Source organism: Cynocephalus volans, chromosome 2 (genome assembly GCF_027409185.1).
Source record: "Cynocephalus volans isolate mCynVol1 chromosome 2, mCynVol1.pri, whole genome shotgun sequence".
NCBI lineage: Eukaryota > Metazoa > Chordata > Mammalia > Dermoptera > Cynocephalidae > Cynocephalus > Cynocephalus volans.
In genome coordinates this window covers 231,066,613-231,079,815 of record NC_084461.1, presented here as the reverse complement: position 1 = coordinate 231,079,815, position 13,203 = coordinate 231,066,613, and the positions used below count along the sequence as shown (strand labels likewise).

The 13,203-nt window shown below is 37.9% G+C and overlaps 1 pseudogene; it reads left to right on the top strand.

Annotated features, from left to right (window-relative positions):
- Nucleotides 1–353: 353 nt before the first annotated feature.
- LOC134370139 (tubulin alpha-1B chain-like) lies at nucleotides 354–1,604 on the top strand (annotated as a pseudogene).
- Nucleotides 1,605–13,203: the final 11,599 nt, after the last annotated feature.

The window sequence follows — 13,203 nt, the reverse complement described above, 5'->3', positions numbered from 1 at the left end:
TAAAAAGAACACAGCATCATTTTTTGTGATATTCCTGCCTGAAATGAATAATCTGAATTTAATCATGAGAAAATATTGCACACACCCAGACTGAGAGATATTTGAAGTAACTAGACTATAATTTTCAAAGGAATAAATTTTGTAAAAGTTAATGAGACTGAGGAACTATTCCAGATTGAAGAGATGGCAACTAAATGTAATGGCGAAGCACTGGAGGTCACGTATCAATGGCAATAGCAGGTTAATATTAACTCCCTGAGTGCATAACTTACCTTGACTTTTAGCTTGTCGGGGATGGTAACCAGGATCCGGTGTCTGCTCCCACTGCCTTTGCATCCTAACCACTAGCCACCATGCATGAGTGCCTCTCCAACCACATTGGCCAGGCTGGTGTCCAGACTGATAATTCTTGCTGGGAGCTCTACTGTTTGGAACACAGCATCCTGTCTGATGGCCAGATGCCAAGTGATAAGACAATTGGGAGAGAAGATGACTCCTTTGACACCTTCAGTGAGATGGGTGCTGCTGGCAAGCATGTGCCCAGGGCAGTGTTTGTAGACCTGCAACCCACAGTCATTGATGAAGTTCGCCTTGGTACATAGCACCAGATCTTCTACCCTGAGCAGCTCATCACAGGCAAAGAAGATTCTGCCAATAACTATGCCCATGACTACACCATAGGCAAGGAGATCATTGACCTCATCTTGGACAGAATTTGCAAGCTGGCTGACCACTGCACAGGTCTCCAGGGCTTCTTGGTTTTCCACAGCTTTTTTTCTGGGTTCACCTCCCTCCTGATGGAACATCTCCATTTACCCAGCTCCCCAGGTTTCCACAGCTGTAGTTGAGTCCTGCAACTCCATCCTCACCACCCACACTGCCCTGGAGTACTCTAATTGTGCCTTCATGGTAGACAGTGAGTCTATCTATGACATCTGTCATAAGAACCTCGACACTGAGTACCCAACCTACACTGTGTCCTCCATCACTGCTACTCTCAGATTTGATGGAGCCCTGAATCTTGATCTGATGGAATTCCAGACCAACCTGGTGCCCTGTCCTCACATCCACTTCCCTCTGGCCACATGTGTCCCAGTCATCTCTGCTGAGAAAGCCTACCATGAACAGCTTTGTGTAGCAGAGACCACCAGTGCTTGCTTTGAGCCAGCCAACCAGATGGTGAAATGTGACCATTGCCATGGTAAGTACATGGCTTGCTGCCGGTCCTACCATAGTGATGCAGTTCCCAAAGACATCAATGCTGCCATTGCCACCACTGAGACCAAGCACAGCATCCAGTCTGTGGATTGGTGCCCCGTTGGCTTCAAGGTCGACATTAATTACCAGCCTCCCACCGTGGTTCCTGGTGGAGACGTGGCCAAGGTACAGCGAGCTGTGTGTGTGCTGAGCAACACCACAGCCATCACTGAAGCCTTGGCTCGCCTGGACCCCAAGTTTACCCTGATGTATGTTCACTGGCACGTGGGTGAGGGGGTGGAGGAAGGAGAGTTTTCTGAGGCCTGTGAGGACTTGGCTGCCCTTGAGAAGGACTGTGAGGAGGTTGGTGTGGATTCCGTGAAGGGGAAGAAGGAGAGGAATACTAATCGACCCCTCCTTTCAGCCCTGCAGCAGGTCATGCTCCCAGAACTTCAGCTTCAACACTGTCAGGCATTAAAGCTTCCAGATTATATTGTCGTCACAGAGCTGTGATTATGTCTTACTTTTCCATGTGTACCCGTACAATTTTTGCAACATGTATCAAAATAAATGTTTCAACAACAAAACAAGAATATTAACTCCCTGCATTACGTTTTTCCCAGGGCACTGGAATCTATGACTGTTGGTCATTATAATAGTTAAAGTTTCCTGAGTTGAGACACTTTAAAATTCTAGAATGTGGGCTGCTGGGACGGAAGACAATTGTTAGGGACCTGTGTTAGTGCGCTAAGTTGCTAAGTTCTAGAGTAACATTTTTCTCAAAGTTGGAATGAGAAAAGGGCCTTCTCAGTTTGCTCAGACACAGAAATAATAAGCTCTAAGCACTGGGCATTGCCTCTCAGAAGTGCTGGACAAGCCAGTTTCCAGGCTTTAAAGGTACAGACAAACTGATTTATGTTATGTGCAATGCTTATATTAAATTCACCTAGATACTGATTGGGTCCTATCAACTGGATCGTTTGAGCTATTTTCTGTTCTCTTCCTCCCATCCCTTCCAGAAATCTATCAGACAAATGCCAGGATTATGCTGTGTTCTGTTTTAACTGTCCTATTTTCTATCACTTTATCTTGTTGAAGAATTCAAGGTAATATTTTCTGCCCTACATCATTATTCATATATTTGAGGTTTTATTTTTACTATAAATAATGTTTTTCATTTGCAAAATTTCCAGGGGTTATTTCTGCATAACCAACAAAATTCTTGCATCACGAGTAAAATATCCTCAATTGTCTTTCAATGAATTTTACTCATCATATTTGTGAAGTAGTTGTTTGCCTGCTGTATTAGCTCTGTTTCTTTGGATGATGTTTCTTCATGATGTCAGTACTATCAATTTTTCCCATTTTTTAAATTTATGAGCTCATGTTTGAATTTAATATTTCAGTAAAAATCCTCCAGCTGAATTGACCTGGATGCATTAATTTTCCCAAGCTCGGATATTCCTCTACGCCCTTGAAGTCTAATTCTTATGTCGTTGCTTCTATCTTCCCTGTTACACTGTCCAGCAGTTTTCTGAAAAGCTTTGCTGTATTATTTTCCTCGTTGATAAATTCCAAGTTGGCCTCAGCCTTTCATGGTTACTTCATAGCCTCTTTCCACCAAAACTTATTCTTCTCACATTTAAACACAACCATGCCTTTGTTCCTTTTCCCTCAATATTTCCAGATTTTGGTATAGCATATATCTTACCTTTTAATCATTTAAAGTGATTATGTCATGGTATTGTCAGAATAAACTCACAATTACAGAAATATATTATAAGAATAAAGTCAGATTACAGTCAGTGGATATTTTGTGTCTAGCTATTTTCATGCAACATATGTATGAGAAACTGCATGTTAGCAGCAGTGGTAGTATGACTCCCATAGTAGGGTGTTCGTGTTTAAAGTCTTTCAACTGCTTTCTTGCCTATTACATTTCATTTTGCTTTTGATGCTTAAAATGTACCTCAGTGGTGGGCAGAACAAGTATTACAGGTGAAGAAACAATACATTACCTCTTTATAATGGAAAAATCATGACTCATTCTTAGACTTATTGATTGTAAATTCAGTAAATTTCTTTTATGCCATGATAATATTTCTCTTACTAGCAACATCATATATTAAATATATATGTGTGTGCATGTATAACTCATTGTTACACCACTATTGCTTCTTTAAAAGAGAGACAAAGGCAGATGAAGACTTTCCAATGAAGTTTTCTTTAAGACCAACAGCATGCTAAAATTAGAGAAAAAATTTACTATATATTTAGGTCCTTGGAGTGTTTGTAAGTAAATTCTTAATTATTTTATATTTTTCGTTACCATATAAATGGGATCTTTTTTCTCATAAATACCCTATTGTATTCTAATTGTTCAAGAAAATTCAGACTATAAACGTGTAGCATTTATAAATAGCAAGGAAAAGATTATTTTCACGGCCATCATCTTCTTACTGCTTGCTTATAAAATATAACTATCAGCCTAAATTCAAACACTACTTCAGGTAATATAAACTCTATTCAAATGCCATAAATATTCTATTAGGCATTTAATTTCTCATTTATGTTCTTATAATGTTTTCTTCAGCAATATGAGCTTCAGGACTTGCCTTGAAAATGGAGTAATTTTCTTTAGTATATGCTGGGGTTTGTCAATGCAGACTAATTATGGAACTTTACCTAAATTGAAATCTTTGCATTTTATAGATGAAAATTTTAAATATTGACAAAGTCCATGATATACTACTGCAATCATAGCATTTTAGATATAAAAGATTTTAAATCCTACAAATTATTCTACTCATCAAAACACAGTAGGTTTTATTCGTATTCACAGAATATGGGAAATAAGATTAAAAAACAAAGGGTGGGAGGGATTTTTGAATTTCCTGGAAGCCAAAGCCAAAATAGAACAACAAACGATTACAGATTTGGTCACACAATCATTTTCTCTTTAATAGCCAGGAATACTCTTTGCCTGCTTCTATACTTTTATGTGTGTTTCAGGGACTGGGCTGAAAGTCTGAAAAGTACATTTCCCAGAATTTATTGCCAGTAAGTTCTAATTTACATTTCATCAGTGAGAGTGACTACCATGACATTTGGAAGTAGAAAGAGTGGCAGAATTCTTATTACACCTGAAGCATCATTGTCAGGTACAGGACTTTGGCAGCTGCACACTGAGGCTTTGCAGGAGCTTTCCAAAAATCTTCCAGGGAAGCACTGGTTTTAATACTATAGAATCTGGTATCCCACAGTGATTCATACAACTTGCTTCCTTAAGACTATTCTTGTTTTTTTTCTGACATCCAAAACACCATCCCTTATAGGTATATTGTAACTACCTGATTTCTTCTATTAAATATCTGAAATGTTTTTCTGAGCAAACCCATTGTCTTAGTCCATTTTCTGTTGCTATAAATGAATATCACAGACTGGGTAATTAATTAACAAAAGAGGTTTATTTAGGTTATAGTTCTGCAGACTGGGAAGCCCAAGACTGGGCGGCTGCATCTGGTGCGGGCTTCGTGCTGCTTCATAGCATGGCAGGAAAGCAGAAGAGCTAGTGGGCAAATGCAAAGAGAAAGAGGGGATCAAAGGAGGAAAGGAGGCTGACTTGCTTTTTAACAACCTGTTTTTTCTGGAGAGAACCCATTCCTGGGAGAACTAACCCAGTCTCACGAGAAAGACATTAATACATCATAACAACCTAATCACCTCTTAAAGACCCCAACTCCCAACATCATTACATTGGCAATTGAATTTCTTTTCTTTTTTCTTTAATTGAAACATAATTAATTGTACATATCTGTGGAGTACAACATTGAATATCAATATATGTGTGCAATATGTGATGTTCAAATTAGGATAATTACTATATTCAACATTACACAATGTGATCATTTTTTGTGGTTCTTTACCGATTTCTTGCTAACCCCCCTTCACCTCCTCCTTTCCCACTTGCGGTAACCTCAGTTCTGTTCTCTTCTTTTGAAAGTTCAATGTATTATTGTAACTGTTGTGTCTTTCTTTCTCTTTTTATTTATTTGTTTATTTCTATAGCTCCCACTTATGAGTGAGGACACGAAGTATTTCTCTTCCTGTGCCTGGCTTATTTCACTTAACATAGTTTTCTCTAAGTTCATCCATGTTGCTGCAAATGGCAAAATTTCGTTCTTTTTTATGGCAGAGTAGCATTCCACTGAGTATATATACAACATTTTCCTCATCCAGTCATCTATTGATGGACATACTGAAAACAGAGCTGCAATAAACATGGGTGTGCAGATATCCTCTGGAAATTATAATTCCCATTCCTTTTGGTATAGACCCAACAGAAGGATTGCTTGGTCATATGGTAGTTCTGTCTGTAGTTGTTTGAGACACCTCCATACTGTTTTCCATAATGGCCGCACCAATTTACAGTCCCACCAACAGTGTAGGAGGGTCCCCTTTCTCTGCATCCTCACCTGCATTTGTTACTCTCTTTTTGATAAAAGCCAGTCTAACTGGGGTAAGACAATATCTCAATGTGGTTTTCATTTATATTTCCCTGATGTGAAGTGTTGTTGAGGATTTTTTCATGTGTCTGTTTGCTGTCTGCATATCTTCCTTTGAGAAATGCCAGTTCAGCTCCTTTGCCCATTTTACAATTGGGTTACTTTTTTTTTTTTTTACTGTTAAGTTGTTTGAGCTCCTTGTATATTCTGAATATTAACCCCTTGTCAGATGCATGGTTTGCAGATATTTTCTCCCATTCTGTAGGTTGTCTTTCCACTCTGTTAATTGTTTCTTTTGCTGCGCAGAAGATTTTTAGTTTGATATAATCCCATTTGTTTATTTTCTCCCTTGTTGCCTGTGCTTTTGGAGTTTTGTTCATAAAGTCTTTGTCCAGTCCAATTTCCTGAAGTGTTTCATCTATGGTTTCTTTTAGGAGTTTTATATTTTCAGATTTAATATTTAAGTCTTTAATCCATTTTGAGTTGATTTTGGTATATGGTGTGAGGTACAGGTCTAGTTTTATTCTTCTACCTATAGATGCCTATTTTTCCCAGCACCATTATTGAAGATGCAGTCTTCCAATCCAAGAACATAGAATATCTTTTCATCTTTTTGTGTCCTTTTTAATTTCTCTCAGCAGTGATTTGTAGTTCTCATTGTAGGGATATTTCACTTCCTTGGTTAAATTTATTCCTAGGTATTTTATTTTATTTTATTTGGTAACTATTGTAAATGGGCTTGCTTTCTGGATTTCTTTTTCTGCTAGTTTATTGGGGACAAACTACATACAAAATACAGGTCCCTTGGTGCAGTATTTATTACCACAGTAGGTTTAATAACCAGTCACTAAATTCTTGGAACCTAAGATTGAATATATGGCAGGTACATGTACTCTTTAACTAGTATCCTTGTGCTTCCTACATTTCCTGGCTTCTTTTCAATTACGTGGGGCCTGATGTTCAGTTTTGCCGTGGGTTCTAAGAGAAAATTACTGATATAGCTTCTGGTATAAACACCAGGATATTAAATAGATATTAAATAATTTTGTTGTCCAGTGGCCTACATGCATTTTTATAGGCAGAATAGGGTTTTGGCCTCAAAGAGCAGGTATCTACATGCTCCAGGCCTTTGAATAGTGTTGCACTGAGACCCCAAATTTAGATGTCAATGCATTGGAGGGTGATTCTTTTACCTTATTTTATTTTATTTATAATTTGAATGAAGTACAAATGATTTTATGCTATAAGTGTTTACTATTCATAGTTACTCAAGCATGGTTCCTACACAAAAAATAAACATGTACAGCTTAAAAAACAGCATAAAAAAGCATTAGATGCTTATGGATTGATTTCTATAGATACTAAGGTTGTACTTGAGATAGAAGTTATGACATCTATGGCTATATTGAGTATCGAAAAATCTCTGCATTTAGTTTTTCATTCAACAAACATCTTTAAGCTCCTTCTTTGTACCAGACATTGTTCCCTGAGTATATCCATTAGTCTGCTAGGGCTGCCGTAACAGAGTACTACATACCAGGTGGCTTAAACAACAGGAATTTAGTTCTGAACCCTAGAAGTGAAAGCCTAGGGTGTGGGCAGGGTTGCTTTCATTCTGAAGTCTCTTTCCTTCGTTTGCCTGTGGCTCCTTCTTGCTCTGCCTTCATGTGGACTTTTCTCTGTGCAAACATGAAGACAGTGCCAACCCCAGTGTCTCTTTCTCTTCTTATAACAATCAGATGAGGCTCCACTCTTATGACCTCATTTAACTTTAATTATCTCCTTAAAGGCTCTATCTCCAAATACAGTCATATTGGGGATTAGGGCTTCACCAGTGAATCTGGGTGGACACGTTCAGTCTATAATACCACACAAGCAAAACCATCGTAGAGTTTTATATTCTCAAAAAGGGTCCACTTGAAGGAAGCTGAAAAATATTTGTTCCCCAGAATGAAGCAAGACTTAAGAAGAATACCAGTTTCTTAAATTTAAGATACTTAACGTTACAGAAAGAATTTCCAGTGCTGGTCTTCTGACTTCTTATATTTAAAAAAGTACATGAATTATTTAAAAGGAGTTGGTAAACTTAATGATGCAATTTTTCTAATTTTTTCTTTCCATCACTTGATTAACTTTATTGACCGTGTTTTCCTCCTAACTTCAAGATTTTAGAATGTACCTTCAAAACTGATCACCTTTAAAATGTGAAAATTATTCAACATAGGCAGATTAAAAATCAGCACTTAAAAGTTATCTGAGAGGTCATGTACTTTTAATCTTTGATATCAACCAAGTATTAAAACAAAGTGAATCTGACATTTTGTTGGACTAGCATGTGTGAAGGAGGCATCTACTCTTTTGACTTTACATATTGTATCAGCCGGATTCATTAATTATGCCTGCATTTTGGGAAGTTTCCAATCCACTGTTATTCTGACACATGTCAGAGAATATATGGCAATTTAACTGTAGTGTCAAATAAAAAGGCTGCAGAAGAAAAATTTCAGGTCCCAGGAGAACAGTGATATTTTAAAACAGAAAGATTTATTATAAAATGAAATGCCCCTTACACTTTATACAGATAAAAAGAAAAATGTTTTATATATTATCTCATTATTTCATGCCTATGTGGCATTAAAACAAAGTGAAAATTCAATATTTTTCCTATCACTTTTTTTTCTGATTCAATTAAAAATCTTCCCTCTTTACTTCTAACAAAGTTATAAGTGTGCTTATATTTTCTATGGTATACTTAAAAAAAAATCCATTCATTCTTTTTTTCATATTATCACAAAAACATAAGAGAATAATAAAATGAAGACAATTTTTTAATTATCTATCCTTTACTTAAGTCAAAATGTGTCTTTTAAAATCTATCTTAGTATTTATCAGCAGTTCTGAATCTCTAGTGTGGATCAGAATTAGATACGGGACTCATGAAAGCACAGATTGCCAGGCCCCATCCCCAGAGTTTCTGCCCTATAGGTCTCAAGTTAGAGGTTTCTTTTTAAGGTATCTTTTGTAGGTCTTAAGAGGTGTCTTTTTCTTCAATGTTTTCCATTTCCTTTTCTTTCTCTGCCTAATTCTAGGTTATTTCTTCACATCTTTTTTCCGGTTCATTCATTCTCTCATCAATAATGTCATCAATATTATTTCTGAAATGAACAAATGTTGGGGTCATTTGGGGGCCTGCTTTGCCCCTGTGCTAATTCAGACCCATGTGTTGTGGTCTTGTGCAAGTAACTCAAGTCCTACATTGCTCCCGAGTCATTTATTTAGACACTCGCTGACACCCTATCTTTCCAGGAAAGAGGTACCATCCTGTGCCATCTTGATGTCATGTTACCCTGGTGCAGTGACCTAAGCTTCCTTGATGCCACCTGATTTAGTAAGTGTGTTAGTTTTTTATTGCTGCATACTATATGACCACAAACTTAGTGGCTTGAAATAATCCATATTTTTGATCTCACAGTGCCTCAGGTCTGGAGTACAGGCATGGATTAGCTAGATTCTCTGCTGAAGGTCTCACAAGGCTGCAATCAAGGTCTAAGGCAGGCTGTGTTCTCAACTGGAGGCTTACCTGGGAAAAATATCTGCTTCTAATCTCATTCAGTCCATAGGCAGAATTTATTTCTTTGTGGCTATAGCACTCATCCATCAGATCCTGGAAGCCACCTGCAGTTCCCTGCCACATGTCCTCTCCACAGGCAGTTTAGAGCACAGCAGCTAGCTTCTTCACTCCAGTCCATTAAGACACAGTGTCATATACCATAGCATAGTCATGGAACTGATATTTCCTCACCTTTGCTGTATAATGCAAACTAACCAAAGCATTGACATCCCATCATCTTTATCATATTCTATGTGTTAGAAGAAACACGTAACAGATTCTTCCCAGGCTCAAGGGGAGGGGCTTATCTGCATTGTAACACCAGAGAGTGGAGATCATTATTGCCATCTGAGAACTTGCCTGCCACACTAGATTTCTTCTAATAGCATCTTCTACATATTTGGATAATCTAGATAAAATCTCCCTCCTCACAGCACCAATGGTTGCTCTCTCAGCTCCTGTTCCACCTCAGGGTGTAGGTCTAGTTCTTAGTCTCAGCCCCAGCTAAAAAGAGCCAGCCTAATATTAAGTGCTAGCAATATGTCACATTCTTTCTACTATGTAATATTTCTGATATAGTAGAAAGAACACAGAATTTAAAGTAGACAAATGAGACTTCTCCTTCTGGCTTCAAAATTATGAGATGTTTAAAAAATAAACAAATGGGACTATATCAAACTAAAAAAGCTTCTGCACAGTAAAGGAAACAATCAACAGAGTGAAATGACAATCTACAGAGTGGGAGAAAATTTTTGGAAATTATACATCTGACAAGGGATTAAGGTCCAGAATATACAAGGAAATGAAGCAAGTACACAGTAAAAAAATGATAATAATAATTTTAAAAAATAATAAAAATAACCCAATTGAAAAATGGGCAAAAAAATGTGAATAGACATTTTTTGAAGGAAGACATACAAATGGCCAACAAGTATTTTAAAAAATGCTCGACATCACTAACCATCATGAAAATGCAACTTAAAACCACATTGAGATATCATCTGACACCAGCTAGACTGTCTATCATCAAAAAGATTGTGAATAACAAATGCTGGTGAGGATGTGGAGAGAGGGGAACACTCCTACACAGTTGGAGGGACTGTAAATTAGATCAACCACTATGGAAAACAGTATGGAGGTTTCTCAAGCAACTACAGATAGATCTTCCATATGATCCAGCAATCCCACTTCTGGGTATATACCCAAAAGAATGGAAATCGTCATGTAGAAGGGATATCTGCACTCCCATGTTCATTATAGCTCTATTTACAATAACCAAGATATAGAACCAACCTAAATGTCCACTGATGGATGACTGGATAAAGAAAATGTGGTACGTATACACTATGGAATAACTCAGCCATAAAATAATGAAATTCTGCCTTTGCAACAATGTGGATGAGCTTGGAGAAACTTATGTTGATTGAGATAAGCCAAGCACAGAGGGGGAAAGACCACATGTGCTCACTCATAAGTGGGAGCTAAGAGAGAAAGAAGGAAGGAAGGAAAGACCTTAGTGGTGTGTTGGGTGTGTAGAGAGAGAGAGCACACCTATGGTTGCAGAGCAGGATGGGGAAAGGACAGAGCGGGAGGCAAGTCAGAGATTAATTGGGTGGGAGACACCGGGAATAATAGCAATTTGTGGTAATGGCCATGATGCTCGTATGGATCTGGCCATCACATCTTGGGCACAAGTGGTGACAGTCAGCTTTGTAACCCATGAATGTTCATAACCACTAAAAAATTTAGAAGTTATTTGATCTCTAAATCTCAGTGTAATAATCTATAATGTGAGGACAAGAACAACAAACTCCTAAGGATGTGTTAAGGCAAGAAAAAAAAGGCATTCGGTATACACCGTGCACCTAATCATTGATAATTATCTCCCCTTTTATTAATTTTCTACCGTCTATGTTTGATGAAGTTTTTTATGTGTGTCTAAATCAAAGCTAGAAAAAAAATCACACGAATGCCTAGCGTTGTTTTACACCAGTAACTTAGTAAAATGTTCTTTGCTCTTCATACTATGAAGTAAAAATTGGAATCACTAATGCTATATGCAAATCATTTACCTTATCAACTTTATCTCTTTCACTCCTCTATTTTAAGTGCCAACAAATTCACATCTTTACTAATACATTAATAACTTTTTTTTTTTTGGTCCTTTTTGTGACCGGGAAGGGGATCGCAACCCTTGGCTTGGTGTCGCCTGCACTGCGCTCAGCCAGTGAGCGCACCAGCCATCCCTATGTAGGATCCGAACCTGCACAGCGGGAGTGCCGCACTCTCCCGAGTGCGCCATGCAATCGGCCCTAGATTAATAACTTTTAATTGGCATATTTGTGGCAATGCTTATCAAGGTAAGAACAGATGTATATCTGGATGTTAAAACAGAAAATTAAAAAATAAAACCATATAGCATTATGATCATTAAGCTGATAATTTTATGTACTTATGAGTATAGATGAATATGGGAACTTGGTCTAGATTAAAAGAACACCAGAGGCAGCTAATATTAGTAAGAAAGTAACTGTAGTTGCTAGTAACAGAAAGGAAAGTTAAAAGCGGCTTTCTTTCTGCATATAAAAGTTTCCTAAAGTAGGCCAGCCCCACAGATGTTCAGATGAATTTGTGGTCACCAGGGATCAGGATTCTATTAAGGTAACAGCAACAATGTGTATTGCAGTTATGAGCAATCTTTGCCATGATCTATTCCTTTGGGCATTTTTTTTCCATATGTAAACAACCTCAAAATTTTATCTCCTCCTTATATGTGCAGTCCTCTTCATTAGCTCCAGATAAGGTTCCTTGTGATCCAGTGACCTATAAGCTAATAGATAAATCATTTATTCCCAATATACTCAATATATAATGATGAGGGTGGGGGGTGGAGGACAGAATTACCATATTTGAAAGTGATCTCAGCAAAGAGACTGGAAAACACTCCCAGTCACTGGCCATGGCACTAGTCAAGCTTGGTGGGAGATGATGTAGACCCTGCCCGGGCTACAGTGGTTCCTTCCCAGCTGAAATTGTGGCCTCATAATCTGCTTTCTTGGGACAAACTCTCCTGTTCATTGTCCCCTGCATCCTGTGTTTGCCTTTGGGAAGTCTCTGTATGTATATAACTGGCATATCTGTTATCCTCCAAAGACAAAAGCAGCCCATTCCAATTTGTCTTCCCATTCATGATCCTTTCTGAAGTTAGAAACACCCTTTTATATCTCAGTTAGAATTTAGGCTCACAGATATGCCTAACTGCGATGGGGGCTAGGAAATGTAATCTTTTCATTGGGCCCATCACTACCTTTAATAAATCAGATTCATCTTATTAAGGAACAAGAAAACACTTGCTTAAAGAAAAGTAACCATCAATCATTGCCACGGAGTCCATTATCAGAAGGCCTTCGTAAGTATGGATGGAATATGATGGAATGCTGTGACCATGACAGGAAATTAAGATGATCATTGTAGCTGGGGTTACCCTCCCTCTACCCCCAACACAAATTAGCTTTATTTGGAAGGACTATAAAGCTACTTTGGTAGTACAGAATGTCATGCAATATCGACACTACTTGCCACCCTAGAACGTGCAGACCATAGTAAGACTTCAGTGATATTCTTATGGAGAGAAGTAGGCTAGAGATGGGTAATGGGTGTTTGAGTGGAGATACAAGTTGTGGATCCAACATGGATCTAATTATAATATCTAATGTATATTGATAAATTGGATCTTCATGCATTTTTATAAATATGTTCCAATCAGAGCAGTTAAGTGGGGCTACTGATTTCTAGGTGGTTCTGGAGGTTTTTCACTGAGATCACACAGCAGTCCAGGAATGTTGGGTAAAGTCTGACAAAGACTGAAAAGGGTGTTAGCATCCAGTTCAG